The sequence below is a fragment of the Haliaeetus albicilla genome, chromosome W (genome assembly GCF_947461875.1).
Source record: "Haliaeetus albicilla chromosome W, bHalAlb1.1, whole genome shotgun sequence".
Taxonomy (NCBI): Eukaryota; Metazoa; Chordata; class Aves; order Accipitriformes; family Accipitridae; genus Haliaeetus; species Haliaeetus albicilla.
The window spans coordinates 4,361,940-4,377,275 of NC_091515.1; the positions used below are offsets into that span (position 1 = coordinate 4,361,940).

The following is a 15,336-nucleotide window of genomic DNA, read 5'->3' on the forward strand; positions in this document are numbered from 1 at the left end:
ATTAAGTAGAGTGCTAGATCTGTGCTAGATACACTTATTTCATAATGTAAATAAATACTTAAGTGTTCAGATGTATACCTACGTGCTCTTTGTATTTGCTAATTATACACTTTCTTAACAGAATAAGTGAAATTTACTTCTGACAAATATTTAAGTAGCACAGATATCACATTTTGAACTGAAACCTGTATTTTTTCCATTGTCTCCAAGTTTCCAATACATTTATATAGGCAGGCTACATAGTAGTTTTCTTTTGGGGCAAGGAGCAGACACAACCATAACAGTTTATTTCTTCCTCATATTTTAAGCATACTCATGTCCATTTACATTAATTCTAAATTTAAACTTCATGCACATGTTCCTCTGACAGGACTGGATGTTCTCCTACGGACTGCTGAAGCTATTCATGTAATCTGAGAAAGGATGGTATTGGAGTTGTAAAAACCTTGATTTGTGCCTAAAGGCAATGGAGCCTTCCTCTCCAGCTGGGATAATTATGTTACAAAAGTAGAATGAAAACAGATACACGGAGCGACTGTTGTACAATACATGGATGTAAAATGTTAGTTTTATGGGTTTAGTTGCTTGGTGTTTCAAGAACTCATTAATATATTACTATTGCTTTGTGGTGGAGCTGGAGCAACATGGGCTTGAGATAGAAAAGGATCACCAAGTCATGGTGACGGAAAAGGAGAGCTGAGAAGCACAATGAGACAAGAGCAGGGTCAGGCAGTACTGGGCTGGGTGGTGGGGGGTAAGGCAAAGGACAAGGGAAATCTAGAACCAAGTTTAAGGGATTAGACAGACTGTGGGACACAAAGCTCTACAATATTATACCTCAAAAGAAGTCATCACAGTCAAGGAGGTAAAGAGGCAGGCCTCTGTAAGTGACCTTGAAGCTTCTGCTAAGTCTCATGGCAAGCCAATACCAACAACATGAACATATTTTCATTTCAAACTTTCCATCCTTTTGCTCAACTGCAAGACAACATCCCTTCCCAGAAACTGAAGGTCTGGTGTCTTAGATATTACTGCATGAGTACTTTTTGCCAGGCCTACATCAATATATACACCTGGGCATGAAGCTTTCAGCCTGTAGGAAGTTAATACTGAGAGCCAAGTTTAGGTAAGTTATTACCCTTTATTATTGTTTGGTTCATCCCTTGGCCTAAATGAGTATTTTTAAGAGCTTAACACTGCTAGCTCAATTTTAATTCACTTTGTTGTATCATAGCAGCTGTTCTTGTTAATATAACTGGGTAAACTACTCTTAAGTTTCTGCTAATTAGCTTGTTAATAAAATACAGTATATTAGAAAAGATAAAGAGCTCAATTCAAGCATTAATATTAATGTCTTACTGGGCCTTCTGGCAGGAACTTCAGGATTATGTATTAATAAATGCTATCCACTTCCAAACATTTTATTTACCACTTTATTTACACAAATACCAAAACAGAGTTTACCATATGTGCTGTTCTACAAGAGAGAGGCACTGGCATCACAAATTTTTTTGTCATAAATACAACTGAAAACTCAAAGCCAGATTAAAAATTAATAGCAATTTTAATTTTAAATCTTTTTCATTAAAGAGCTGTTACAGAGTTTCTGTTCTGCTGTGACAGACAGCAACCGGATCAAAGTTATCTTGCTATGAAATGCTTGCTGCAGAGGGGTTAAGGTCTTTTGTGTGCAACAGCAAGCAAAAAAGGAAGGAGATGAAACCAGTGTTTGCAGAAGGGAGAAAGATCACTGCTTTATTGCAAGCAGAACATCACTTTTGCCAAACCCCTCAAGTTTCATGGCCACTACAGCCAGTCAATGACCTTGCTTCTTTTAACTACTGCATTACATCATTTGGGTAGCCCATACTGCAGTGCTGCTTATCCCTGGCTATCAGTAACGCCTCCAGAGTAGACTGCCTTCCTCTTCTGCAGGGCATCTCCTTCTCTTAAAGATGTTCAAATTCATATTGTAATGAACCATTATATAGCTTCAATTCAGAAATACATATTCTAAAAACAAAGAAAAATGAAAACACTTATTGAAGCTGACATAGGTAACTGGAATGTCTATTTCAGTAAACAATAATACTTATACAATTAAAGATTACAAGAGTTAAAAAAAAAAAAAAAAAAGGAAAGGGTTCCAATAGCATTAATCATCAAGAACTGCAAAGATGTACAAGCATCTGTTTATCACAGAAACAGGCTGGTAAATGTTGATTCACTAGAATAAAGAGAGACTCAAAACAGGTGAAACACATTACCAGACTGCAATGTTTTAAAATAATGGGGCAGGCTTCCTGAGGGCAAAAATAAATTAAAAACAAAACAACACAACCCACTCTGCAGTGTTTCTAACAGATTGACTTCCCTGAGAAAATGCTGCTGATCTGATTCAGGTCAGACCATCTTTCCTCAATATCAGTGCAGTGCAGCATCATACATGTATTCTCACATATACACAGCCTTTTCCAAGCCTCACTGGAAGCAATACTTTTATCTCCTGTCCTTATAAACACTGCTGAGCAGGGTTTAACCCCAAAGTTTACACTTGAATTCACTACACGCTGGTCGGCAAAGCGTACAGGAACGTTCACATCCGTGACCTACACTGCCAAGGTGCACTCCCCACACCTGCAAAAGCAGGAGAAAGAGAGAAGCAACACCATCCCCCCTGCCCGGGCACCCGGCGCCCTTCTAATAAAAAAGCTGCTGGTGGTGGTAAAAACAAATAAATAAGCTCAGCGGTCCCCCGGTCCCACAGCCGGGTGGAAAGGGACGCGGCCAGAACCGCCTCAGCGCCACCGGGCGCCGCCGCCTCCCCGGACTCCTGTCAGGAGCGGGAGGGCGGGAACCGCCTTCCCCCCCCCCCTCGGCCAGCCCCCAGGGCTGAGAGAGAATAAAGAGAAACTCCTGAAAAGTATCACGCTCCGGCGAGGGCCAGCGAGGCTACTCTTGACCCGCCACCCCTTTCCCAGCCCGCTGCGCCTGACAGGCAGGGCTGTGACAGGCACGGCGAGAAAGATGGCTGCCGCGCCCCCCCCCCCCTCCGCCCCGTTCGCGGCAGCTGCCTTCTGTTAAGGCGCTGGCAGAGCCCGGCTACCTCGGAGCACCGGTGTGGGTCAGCGGTTATGGCCACCCCCCCCGGGCGGCACCGCGCCTGGCCTCCCCTGCCCCTGCGGCAGCACTCACCGTGGTGGCGGATGGCTCCGGATCCCACCTGCCGCCGCCGCCGCCGCCTCAGCCGGGAGGCGGGAACGAGCCGCGATCAGCTGTTGGCGGGCTCAAGCATCTCCCTCCCCGCCTCGCCTTCCCTCCGCTCCCCTCCCGCCGAGCGCTCGCTCAGCTTGGCCGACGCCCGTGGTGTGCCGAGGGGCGGACGACCTCCCCTCGCGGCGGCGGGGCCCGGGGGGGTCCCTGCCCCGCTTGGCAGCCGCCTGCTCCCGCTGCGACCCTTCCCCGGAGGTGAGCTGCCCGCTGCCGGCCGCTCCTTCCCGGAGCTTTTTCCCAGAGGTGGCTCGGTCCCCGAACGCTGCCATTGACCCCCAGCCATCCCCAAGGGTCTCCCGCGTCCCCTCAGAGGAGCGGCGGCGGCTGCCGGGCTACCGGGAGGGGACGGGAGCCCCTGGAGGGAGCCGGGGAGGCGGTGGCAGGCTTGGGCGCGGGCACCCCCCTGCACCACAGAGCCTTATGGTGTCCCCGGCTTCACTAATTCTCCCGCGATCGCCCCGTGGCCGCGAACTCCAGGTTCCAGCGTGCTGCGTGGAGGTGGTAAAAGCGTCCCGACCGCGGCCATCGAGGCTAATTCCCCGTCGCTCGTTCGGGCTCTGTCAGCTCTCGGGGAAACGTTAGGTGGAGCCCCGTCCCTTCCCCTCAGCGAGACCCGCCGGGGCGGGGAGGAGGCGGCGGACACGGACCCACACGCAGACCGGGGCGGCTGTGGTGTGTTTCTGTGGTGTTTCTGTGGTGTTTCACCGCCCTGCTGCTGCCCGGGACCGGCCCGGTGGGTTCTTTTCCCCACTCGGGATGTTTCGTGGCGGAGCGGCAGGTGGGATTGTTTGCTTTGAACAGGTAGTCAGGCTCGGTGCCATAACCCCTCATTAGTTACTTTTAAAAACAGGTTAGGTGGCTGATCGGTTGGCTGCTGAAACGCGAAGACGGCGTCGCCGCCCTTTAAAAATAACTTGCTGTCACGACAGGTGCGAAAGTAATAACAGCGCTTCACGTTTTTAATACAGACTCGCGCCCGAAAATGTCTTTTAGAAATATTAGGTAATTAAATTGTCAAGCACAGAGTCAGCGCGGGATGCCTTCACTGAAAGCACCAACTTCTGGGATCAAACTAGGGGAAAAATTTATACAGTAATACTTCCTAAGAATTGAAGATCAGAAAAGAAGAATATCAAATCAAGCTATTATGCAAGCATAATATTATATATAAAGCATGGAATAAATGGCCATATCAGCCATACAGAATGAACAGTCCTTCTCAGAAACCACTTCCAGCCTCAGGAGTGGAAAAATACTGTCCTGTTACTTTTAACAGAGCTTCTGCCCAAGGAGAACTTGCAGGACTTTACTCAATTAGATGAAGTTTAATACAATCAAATACATTTAAGATATCAAAATAGCAAGAGCAAGCACTCAGGAAGGAGCAGAAAGTGGGAATGTGATTAGGAAATTCTGGCCAATTTCAGTGGTCATAAATGGCCAGCAGGAGTTCAGAATTACACATTGCCTCAAAGGCATTACTCATTAAAGAGCAAGTATTAGTTGCACCATACTGCTCAAAGCAATACTATAACAGGGGAAAAGCTAGTTCTGAGAGCTCCAGACCTTTGGCCAGATGCTTAGCAACTTCACATTGGATACGCTGAAAGCCCAATGCATTTGCTGCCTTGTCAGTACCTGTATTCGAAAGAAAATAATCTATTTGACCACAGTCCTTGACTTGCCCAAAAAAGAAAAAGGCTGAGAACTTCTTGCCATTCAGCCCCTGTGACTTTACAGGTGCTGTTCTATTCATCTGTTTTCCCTGAACAAGAGGAAATGTTCACCAGATTCTTCGCTGGCAAGCTTTTTCTACACAAAGGCTCATTTTTCTTTTAGCATATCTTCCAGGAGTTGTGAAGCAGACATCAAAGAGCTTCCTTTAATCAACCTGGTTGTGTCACAACAGAGAAAAAGCACTATTGTTTTGTTCTGAAGAGCTGGGCAGAACTTGTATGGACTTACTTATGCAGACTGAACTTCAGCTCTGCGCACGGTTCTCTGTCAGCTTGGAGAGTTCTTTCTGCAGACTTGGTGGCTGATACAAACCCAGCTTTTCCTCATGCCTGTGTGCATGCACACAGACAATTTTAGGGCAGTTTTGCACAGCCAGTGCTCAGCCATGATCCTATAAATGTCATTGAAATTAACTTTATTTTCCTCTGTCTTTTATTGCATTCTAATTTATGCCAATCTGTGCAGGAAAACAAACCTTACAGAACTGTTGAAAAGTTTCCAAATTAACAGACTGCCTGAAAAAACCCTCTCAGTGTTTACTGGCTTGCCATCTTCGTGTGCATTTTATTTTTTATATGACCTCCTTTCCATTTAAAAATGACAACTCTTACACAAAGTATCTTTCAGCCTGTACATTACCTACAAAAAGATCTTCTTACAGGTGCTAACCATTCATGAGGTCCCTGCTTGTGAATGAGATTAATAATGCTTCCCTCCCTTATCATAATTTATTATTATGATACATCTTATAAATAAGTATAATTATTTTAAATTATATTATAATATTGAATATAGTGATATGGGTGTAGAAGTAGTTATGTTTTATCAAAGCTTCAAGAAAGTTTAGTCATAGTGTTCATTCAGTTCTGATTGTAAAACAGAATGATAAGGAAGGGAAAGTACAAGGAATGAAATATTTTTCTGCTTCAGGAAGAATGCAGGCAGATTTTCTACAGTGAATTAAATAAGGGCTACCACTCAGCTTTCTGGTAACTTTGCTACATTGAGAACATCTGCTGAATTGCACTGAAAAGGTCACATCTGTTTATCTGGGAGCAGGATGTGTTTTGTAACTGATTGAAAAGAATGGCATAGGCTAAGTGGCAATGCAATAAGGCTGCCCTGAGCAAAGCCAATGTGGAAGTAAACACAATTTCAAGAAGCTCTATCAGGAACGAGCAGTCTCAGTGAACCCACGTGTACAGGGTTTCAAGTCTCTGAGGAATCTCTGGATCTTTATTACTCAGGAAGCAAACAGATTAAGACTGAAAGCTCCCAGCTTGAGCCAGACCCGACAGCCAGATACCTTCAGTGGTAAAACCACTGTGAGCACTTTCAAGTCTGGGATGGAGGAGTTGACACTTCAAAGCCCAGTTGGATCAGCTGCCTGGGGCATTCAAACTTTATCTCTGGCTACAGCGTGCCAAGGCAGATGTGCCCCTTTGAGGCAATTGGGTACCACAGGTCTAAGGCATAGTGTGAGACGGCTGGAGGGGGGTGGCTGTGGAACAACCCTCCACAATGGTCATATTAATCCAGGCTGACGAAACAAATCCAGTGTTTTACCATTTTCCTCTCATATCACAACTATGGTGAGGCTTGTAATAATAAACTTTATGCACTTTTTTTTTTTTAAAAGGTCACTCAATATAGCCCTCTTCAAGCAGAAGTGATCCAAGATAACTCTCTTAGAGCTACTGTGGGGAGGTGAAAAGCATTACCGCTTCAATAACACTACTGTTAAATATTTCTGCTTATCTGAGTGATGATAGGATAGTTATAAGAGCTTTTTGTGTAGTCTTATTCTTCCAGGCACTCCCATCTTCTAATATAACTTCTTCCTTCATCTAGCAGCAGTCATAGGCAGTTTACTATAATGATGAATGTGTTCACAGTAAAAAATGGCATTATAAAAACCGACTGTAATCAGGGGTAAAAGTGCCTCTTGTGGTGCTGAACATTTGTTCATGGTCAGTTGTTTACAAAGCAGTATTTTTCATTTTACAAGCAGAAGGATGATTTTTATAATGTTTCTCTACCCCAGTGCTCCCTGGGAGCTGAAAAATAAAATTTGTACTCTTTAGTGTCCCTGACATAACTGTGAGGTATCAGGTTTCTGCAGAGCAGGCAATGTTGTCAGTGATGCATGAGACAGAGTAGCATCCAAGCCATTCTTTCATGTTTTCATTTGATCATAATGCTAACAGGTCAATGGACCTGTTTTTTTCATTAGTGGGAGCAGATAGGAACTTTTTTTATCCTTGGCCTGAGCATGTTTCATAATCAAATGTTCCTTTAAAGCTGGGAAATTACATTAGCATCAGAAAAAAGAAAAAGGAAGAATTTCTCTCTCAGGCACTGCCATATGTCTTTCCAGGTGGAAATACAACAGGGTGCGGTAAGGCAAGGATTGTGGAGGGACCCTGTTGTGCTTGGCTGTTGGAAAGCATATGGTGCAATAATATTCCAGCTCTGACTGTGAATTTTCCTTCTCTTGTCTTCTCTGGCAAATATCACCCTTCTAATATATATTCAACTATTCTGTTTGTGCCTAGGATTACAGTGCTCCTCCATCTTCAAAACTACCTATTAGATCAGGTCCACTTCAGAGAGAACCCCAGAAGAAACAGAGAAGAGGTATGAAAAATTTCCTCACAAGTTGTCTGAACTGTCTTTATAAAAATGTAGAAGAGGTTACAGAGGCTTGGACTTCAATCATCTTAATGGAGACTTTGGGATGCTGGAATTCCGGGAGAAGGAAACTCTCCCCACATTAAAGCAGTAGCTGCTCCAGAGGAAGACAGTGCTGGTCCTCAGCCAGTTTTTGTGTCCCTGCAGTAATGCTGAACTGTGGTTGGCTTGGTCTCAGGGCTTCCTTCCTAGCTTTGGAGGTGACTGCATGGAAAGTATTGGATTTCAGAATTTATTTATTGTTTAATTTTCCCAGTGCACTCTTCAGGGCATGATGTTGCAGAAGCGTTAGCAAAACCTGCATTCCTGTCATCCTGCTCTGCTGTGCTTGGCCAGCCATGTGTAGGACAACACAAAGAACTTCTCATCTCCAGGGGCTTCATTTGTGTGGAATCCAGTGACATGCTTCATATACCTGTGTAACCAGAGATTGTAGCAAAAAGTAGAGGTAGTTATATTTGTTTCAGTATCATCTTTCAGTATCAGGTCAGCATACGATACAGTTTCTGAGTGAGGCTGTTGCTTGCGGCTTCTGAGGAAAAAGGCATAAATCTTGGGTGCTTGGCAGTTTTGAAATAAGAAGCCCATGAACGGAAGTTTGTCTGTAATCATAAGCAGTTTAACGGCTGGCTTCTATTCTGAAGCTGGAGGGGGGTTTATGTCTCCTAAAACATATCATTATTATCTCTACAGCTATTATCTCTAATGTAACTGTGGGTATTTGCATTTTCCAACCCTTTTTAAAAATCCCATTAGGCTTTTGACCTCTATGATTTCTGTCTGCACAAAATCCCTTAGAGCAAAATTAACCCCTTACAAAGTTCCCTGTGTATATACCACTAAGGGTATTTCTACACTGCAGGCTTTCTGTGACGCATTGTGGCATCCAAACAGTTACCAACCTGAAGCCATGTTTGCCAGAGTGGCTGAAAGGAAGTTGTGGGCACGTATTTGGGCAAGGCTGTAATCTGCCAGCTTTGCAGTGTGGTTGTAGTACGGCTATAAGTAACAGGGCTGAAATACCGAGTTGTTCACTATGTTCCTAAAACTAGCCATGCCTCTCTCTCTCTCTCTCCTTCCTTTCCTTTTCTTGCTTTGCCTTGCCTTGCCTTGCCTTATCTTCTTCTTGCCTCTTGTCCCCAGAAGCTGAAAATGCAAAGTAATGCAAACTAACTCGAACTCACGCACAGTAGATGCAAAACAAATATTGCAGACTCTGTTATAAAGTGGAATCCGAGTTGTGCCTCCAGGCAGTGACTTGTGAGCATCACCTGATATGACCTGGCAGTTGCACGCAGAGCATTCATCAGATTGTTTATCTGCCCTGCTGCAGTGCCATTGTTGACACCTGTATATGCTGGTTGAATGAACTGGACATCATCATCATTGCTGTATTCTAGACAAAATCCTTTCTCTTACTGCACAAATGTTGAGTAGAGCACAGCTGGCAACATTAATGGGAATGTCATTTGTGACATTAATAGCAAAATGGCAGCATTATCTTGCTTTCCCAGCAAGTGCATGCTCTATTAGCACTCCCCATCTGCTGAGTTTTTAATTCTATAGTGTTTTATATTTTAATGTTCTTCTTTGTGGTTAGGCTACTGCTCCACAACCAGAGCAAAAAAAGCAGCAAGATTTTCTAGCGGTAATGGTGGAAACTGCTACGTTGGTAATAATATCCCTTGGAAGCAGTAGGACCTCATCTTGTCCCTGCTCATAAGCACCATATCTCCTCAGTAGCCTGTGCATACACCTTTACAACATTTTTAACATTGATGTTTTTTAATCTGCTTTGCTTCTTTGAGGGATATCTCTCTGTGAATAATCACTCTTGAGATACTTAGTCTGGACTTGCCATTTCTCCTTGATCCTCAGAATCTGATGAAACCATTGTTCTCCTTTTCCTTTTTACTGCCTTTTCTATGGGAGGAAACAAAATTCTGAAAAATTCAGAAATGTCACCTTTAGGAGTTTATAATCCTTTCTGTCCATCTCCTGCTGGCCCACTGTTACCTGGCGGTGGTGATGGTGGTAAATAAAGGACAAAGTCATATTTCTATAAGTATAAACACAGTAAGGAGTAAAAACTCATATATAGAAACCCTTCACAATTCTGATAAAAAGCAATTCTTTCGTAAGAAATTTTGAGAAACATTCCCATAAACTGTAGGGCTCTGAAGTGAGTTTATTGTGGGGCATATGGTGCTGGGAGTTCCTTATGACCACCAACTCTTCTCCATCAAGTGCATACTTGGGTAGCAGAGAAATATTGTATCCCTCCTATTTCCTTTTCTCCCAGGGAATCCTGCAAATGTTTCTGGTTTGGGAGTTCTAGTCTACCAATGGGAAAGTTGGAGTATGGTGGGGCCATTGATTTCACTGTGTTAGAGTCCAGCTTTAGTGGTGGTGTGTTTTAAACAAAATGAGTTGCCCAGAGCTTGGGGAAAGCACTTTTTAAGTGGGAATGTCAAGTAAACTGATAAGTTATCACATAATTACAGAGATAGCAAATTGCACCAGAAATAGACAAGTCCTGTAACGTAACTTCGTGCCCATTATCCTATCTATATGAGTGTATCTAACCAAGCTGGAACATTTATCCAGCTTTAAAACTTCAGACCTGGTTTGAGCTGTAAAATGTGATGGTGAGTTGATAAGGCAGGGACATTGCTCCAGATGTCATAAGCAATCTGTTGTTATTGTTCAGTCTTACTGGAGATCTACCTGGAGGCTTTTAGCAGGAGCAGAAAGCTGCTTTGTGCTGTGTATTAAACAAACGGTAGCAGGCAGTCCTGGCCTCAATTAGCTATTAATTTAATAGCCCAGATTCTGCAAATTTTAACCTATTTTGTGTTACCACTATACTCATGTGAGTGGCCCCAAACAAGTTGGTGTTTAAGTTACTCATGAGACAATTTGCAGGATTAACCTGTAGATTCAGCATATAATTCACAATTATGCAGGAAATAAGTCTTCTGCCCTTTTTTTGCTTTTTAGCAGTCATGCCTATAAAAAGTTACATTGATTTAGAATTTTAGATTTAGATTTGTTCACATTTTAGGAGAAATAAACCTCTTCAAAGACAGTCTAAATGCTTCTTTTAGATACAAAAATGAAGCTTGATAGAAGAAATGCTCCTTAGAGAAGTTTTATTAACTCCAGGGGATTTCAGCACCACTGGAGCAACTGAAGGAGCTGTTTCCAGCAAAGGCAAGGATTTAGCTCAAGAAAGAGGCTTCCCCCAACACAAACAGCTGTTTCTTATCACATAAGAGAGAAAAGCTGCAAAAGAAATAGGACATCAACTATGGAGCAAATAAAACTGCTGCTTCCCTGCAAACATCCCTTACAAAGTCTCCAGCACAGGAGGGCTTTCCAGCTCATGATGCAAGACCCAAAGCAGAGGGTGGGCTTCGTGGGCTGGGCTGAAATTTGACATCAGGAAGAAATTGAAACCCAGCATTGGTGGAAGCTGTCTGTGATGCAGAGGTGAAGGCTGGATTTGGCTTGACGCTTAGGGGAGGTGAAAGAGGGGGACAGCCAGTGATTCAAAGAGCAAAAGAAGTAGGAGTCCATGACGGGCAGTGGAGGAGAAACAGAGAGAAAGGGGCAATCTGGCATAATGGGAGGGCAGCCACGCACATGTAGAAGGTAAATAAGTAACCACAGTAAAATAAGGGGAAATTTGATTGGAAAACATCTGGTTGTTGCTGCTCTCCTTGTCTGGCTGGATTTCTTGCAGATGGTATGTGCTGTTCTCTCTACAGCACATTTCTGATACATTTGTGCAAACCTTTACAGGAAATCTAGCTCCATAGTGATCTGCATTCATCTAAAATCTTTGTTAAGAATTGTGAATCAACCCCAAACACAAAAGAATTAGTTTTCAAAAGGTGATTTTTTTAAAAGTAAAATACATTTGTATGGAAGAAAATGAGAGTTCAGAGACAGGTATGGCACATCTGTAAGATGCATGCGAGTTATGGGAGGGGGGATTGCAAGCTAAAGATCACTTGCAATTAGCTGCTGAACTTCATGTGTACTGTAGATTGCTTCCTTTAAATGCGTTAGCAAGCTGTTAACACCTGCACTGAACATAGCTGCCAAAAAATCTTGGAGTATTTAACTAACTCTAATAATAGTTTCATATGTTAAGAGAATGGTGTGGAATTATAGAATTAGGAAATAAAGAGGGATCATAATGGAAACTGACTGTGTGATGAAGTGTAAACAAATCAGAAGTCAAATTACGTCCTATTATATCTGACTCAGATATGATTTGCCTCAACTTGACTTCTCTGGGGTTGCAGGGTGTTTTTTCCTGTGCTACCTAAACAGTATTTGAGCATTGTGCAGATGCTGCCAAGTTAATCAAACTAACAGTCATTTGAGCACGAGCATGAGTTTTAGGGATGAGCGATCAGGGCATTTGCTGAGGCTGCAGGTCATACGCAACCCCATTAAACTAAATAGCAGTGCAGATCATCCAGTGTGTGGATGGGAATGGAAGAAGAAAAGAACCTGTATCTTAGTATCTGACCCTATAAATGTGACATTGGCTCTGCCCTTGAAGGAAGAGATTTAAGATCTTATTTCCTGTTTCTAAATAAATCTCTCATCTAGGATCTAGTATCCATTATCCACCAATATGTTGAGAGATTGTAATAATGAATCTTTCCGCCACATCCAGGGGAGGCTGCTAGCAGCACTGCACCTCTCTGATATTACACGCTCTAATTACATGCAAGGTTTTTAAGAGTGCTGAAACATCACAGAAAAGAGAAAAAGATAAAAGCCAAGATTTCAAAATACAACAAACCCGGACTTCCCAGATAAAATCCCATAGAGAAAATGCAGCTTGTTTTATTTTGCACTTGTCTCACGGGCAAAAAAGAATGTTTAGGTATTCCTGAAGGAATGCAGAAACCACAAACACAGGCTGCAGTAGTTGCAATTAATTGCACTACAGAGGGATGATGCATCACCCATGTCCTACTACAGCTTTGCTTTGAAGAACTGAATGACTCTCCAGCCACCCATCCAGCCCTCTGCACAGCACTGTTTTGCACCTTGTCTCTGGGCAGAAGGCCAGGATGCTTACATACACAACTACCTTCTCAAAAGACTTTTTCACAGATATATCAGATTGAGGTATTTAATGGAGGAATTAGGTGTAGTATTTTAAATGAACAGTGACCAAACAACTTGATTTTCACTCAAAAATGGTCCAAATTTTGTAATGGACAGTGCCAAAATAAGCTTGGTTTAGGGTCCATGTACAAAAGCACCTAAACCTGTTTCTAGAATAATTCTAAGGTTTCTAAAGCACATGAATATGTGAACACATCGTGGTTTTTGAAAGACTGCAACTATTTTTGACTAAGGTATTTAAAGACTACAGGTATTTTTGACCACCAGTGTTGGTTTCCTCCAGACCTAAATTCTTATAGGTTATGCAAAGAAAACATCTGCTTTTGCAAAGTGATTTTATTCTTGGCTGTTATTCTATTTACTGTAATATTACCTTATTTTTGGAAGTCCACTTCATATTTCAGGCACAAGTGTGTATTTCTAAAGTATTGAAAACCAGCAGTGTCTTCCTGTCAGGGAAAGTGAGAAAATGGGAGTAGTCAGAATTTGCCTTTATATAGCATCTTCTCCCAAAGGATATAGGAGCACTTTGAAAGTACTAAGTTGCCCAAGATGCAGGGCATTTTCAGTAAAAAGTTGTGTGATATTTGCAGATCTATCACCAACTACACTAAATGTGATGAAGGATATGCAGCCAGGAAACTGACCTCCAGGACTTACATGGGAAAGGAAACTTGCAAAAATCAAAACCAGTCTATCTCATTAAGTAGTTCAGCTGTTCATTCTCTGACCCATAGACATGATATACTCTGGATGATACCTGGGGAGCCATGCATGAAGAAAGGGACAACCTTAAGTTGTTGCAAAGTTGCCAAATAGCTTTTAGAGCTCAGGTCTAGATGTCTAGAGCTTTGACAATTGGATCGGTACAGCTTTGGTACTATAGGCAGTATTGGTATAGGATTTAAGTAGAATAACCCCTTTTTATTGAATTCCGGGAATGTCAGCTTGCTAATTTTACCTCTGGCTTCTTTTCAGGCCAGCTTTTCCTTAGAAGGTTTTTTTTAAATTGGGAGGTGGGATGCTTGTTAGGTCACTGAAAGTGACAGAATAGAGCTGTAATCAATAGTTCATCGTTGGGAAGGAGGGTGCCAGAGGAGGTGTTGCAGGTCAGGTGAATTGCTCTAATGGGACTCAGAGTCACAGAGCAAGAAAATGACTTTTTATTGCATTTGCTCATCATCATTAGTTATAACCCTTAGTGTTCATTTATCAACTTTCCAATGATTCCCCAAAGAATTAGGATACATTTGCCTTACAAAACTCTCAAGGGTTTGATTCTTACTGTTTGGGTATTAAGATGTGAAAAGGATTCTTGTAAAATATTTAAATTTATTGCTGTTAGGAAAATTAGCTTTAATTAGTACAAGAAAAATTGCTTACTAAAAACCTCACTGAGTCTCTCTGGGTTTTACCAGTGAGGATGTAGACCCACCAAGGAGCTTTTAGTTCTCTTTTTGAAGAACAGAAAGAGAAGTACAACCTCTGAAGTGAAATCTCACCCTACTGTCTTTGCCCTTTAATGCTAAGTTAGAAAAGCATTTTTCTGTGTGGCAAGTTTAAACACTGACAATATTTCTGCATTCTTAGTTACTTGTGTGATTTTAGCAAAATGCCTCTTTTTGGACATATAACATTGGGAAAATCAGCAGTCCCAGTTTGTGAACTCAGTTATAGATATCCTGACTTGAGATTTGCAAAAGAAATAGCTGTTGGCCAGTTTTTACTGGCAGTGTGAGAACTATGTGCTCAGTTACCAGTTCTGTTTTGCTGCTGCTTCTGTGAATATCCCATAAGTGAATTTACATGTAAAAATTGTGTGTGATCATCTTTGTTAGAGGTACTGTATGTTCCATGTGATCCTGGCAAACATTCAGTGTTTTGTAGTTCCTGAACTATTAACTGCTATCTCCTCTTTTAAAGCAATCCCTTATTTTTCCATCATATTTATTTTACAGTTAATTTTAAAATTCTATTACTTTTAATATTTCAATTCTGATATATTTTTCAGTATCCCAGTAAGGGACTTTAATCTATCAATATGCTTTCCTTGCTTGAGTTGTGTAGTTTATGACATTTCTAGAGTGCAACATTCTGTTCTGAAAAGAAAAGCAAGTATCATTCTGTTTTAGTGGATGTCTGTGTTTGTACTTATTAGTTTAAAGATAACCATATATACATTAAGAACCTCCAGTTCAATGGATATCTAATTTTTGGAAATAAGACTACAACCAGTATAATTTTCTTAGCATAGGCATCTTCCTAGACCTGCTGCTGAAATTGATATACTTTCCAGTTAGACAGCCAATAATAAATATATCTGTTTCAAAGAGCAGATTGAAAGTACTGTAGATATCTATCCCCTTCACACCTCAGTAGATCTATTTTGCAAGAAGTTTGTATCCTTTATGATGAAACCCAAGAATATTGCTATGTTATATGTTGGAGTAATCCACAGCTTTTAGTGTCCTATGATCTACA

The 15,336-nt window shown here is 42.0% G+C and overlaps 1 protein-coding gene and 1 long non-coding RNA gene across 3 annotated transcripts in view; one reads left to right on the forward strand and one right to left on the reverse strand.

The window, feature by feature from the left end:
• Positions 1-1,545: 1,545 nt before the first annotated feature.
• LOC138683543 (uncharacterized) lies at positions 1,546-3,317 on the reverse strand. Its single transcript, XR_011323043.1, has 2 exons — positions 3,196-3,317; positions 1,546-2,013 (listed from the first exon to the last, which is right to left on the reverse strand). It is a non-coding gene; the product is annotated as an uncharacterized lncRNA (long non-coding RNA).
• A 41-nt stretch (positions 3,318-3,358) lies between these two features.
• The window catches only part of ST8SIA5 (ST8 alpha-N-acetyl-neuraminide alpha-2,8-sialyltransferase 5), an 80,711-nt gene continuing 68,733 nt past the window's right edge, over positions 3,359-15,336 (forward strand). For both annotated transcript variants that reach the window (XM_069775518.1, XM_069775520.1), the window contains exons 1-2: positions 3,359-3,468; positions 7,566-7,647. The gene's annotated coding sequence lies outside the window, so the exon portion shown is untranslated. The remainder of the gene's footprint in view (positions 3,469-7,565; positions 7,648-15,336) is intronic.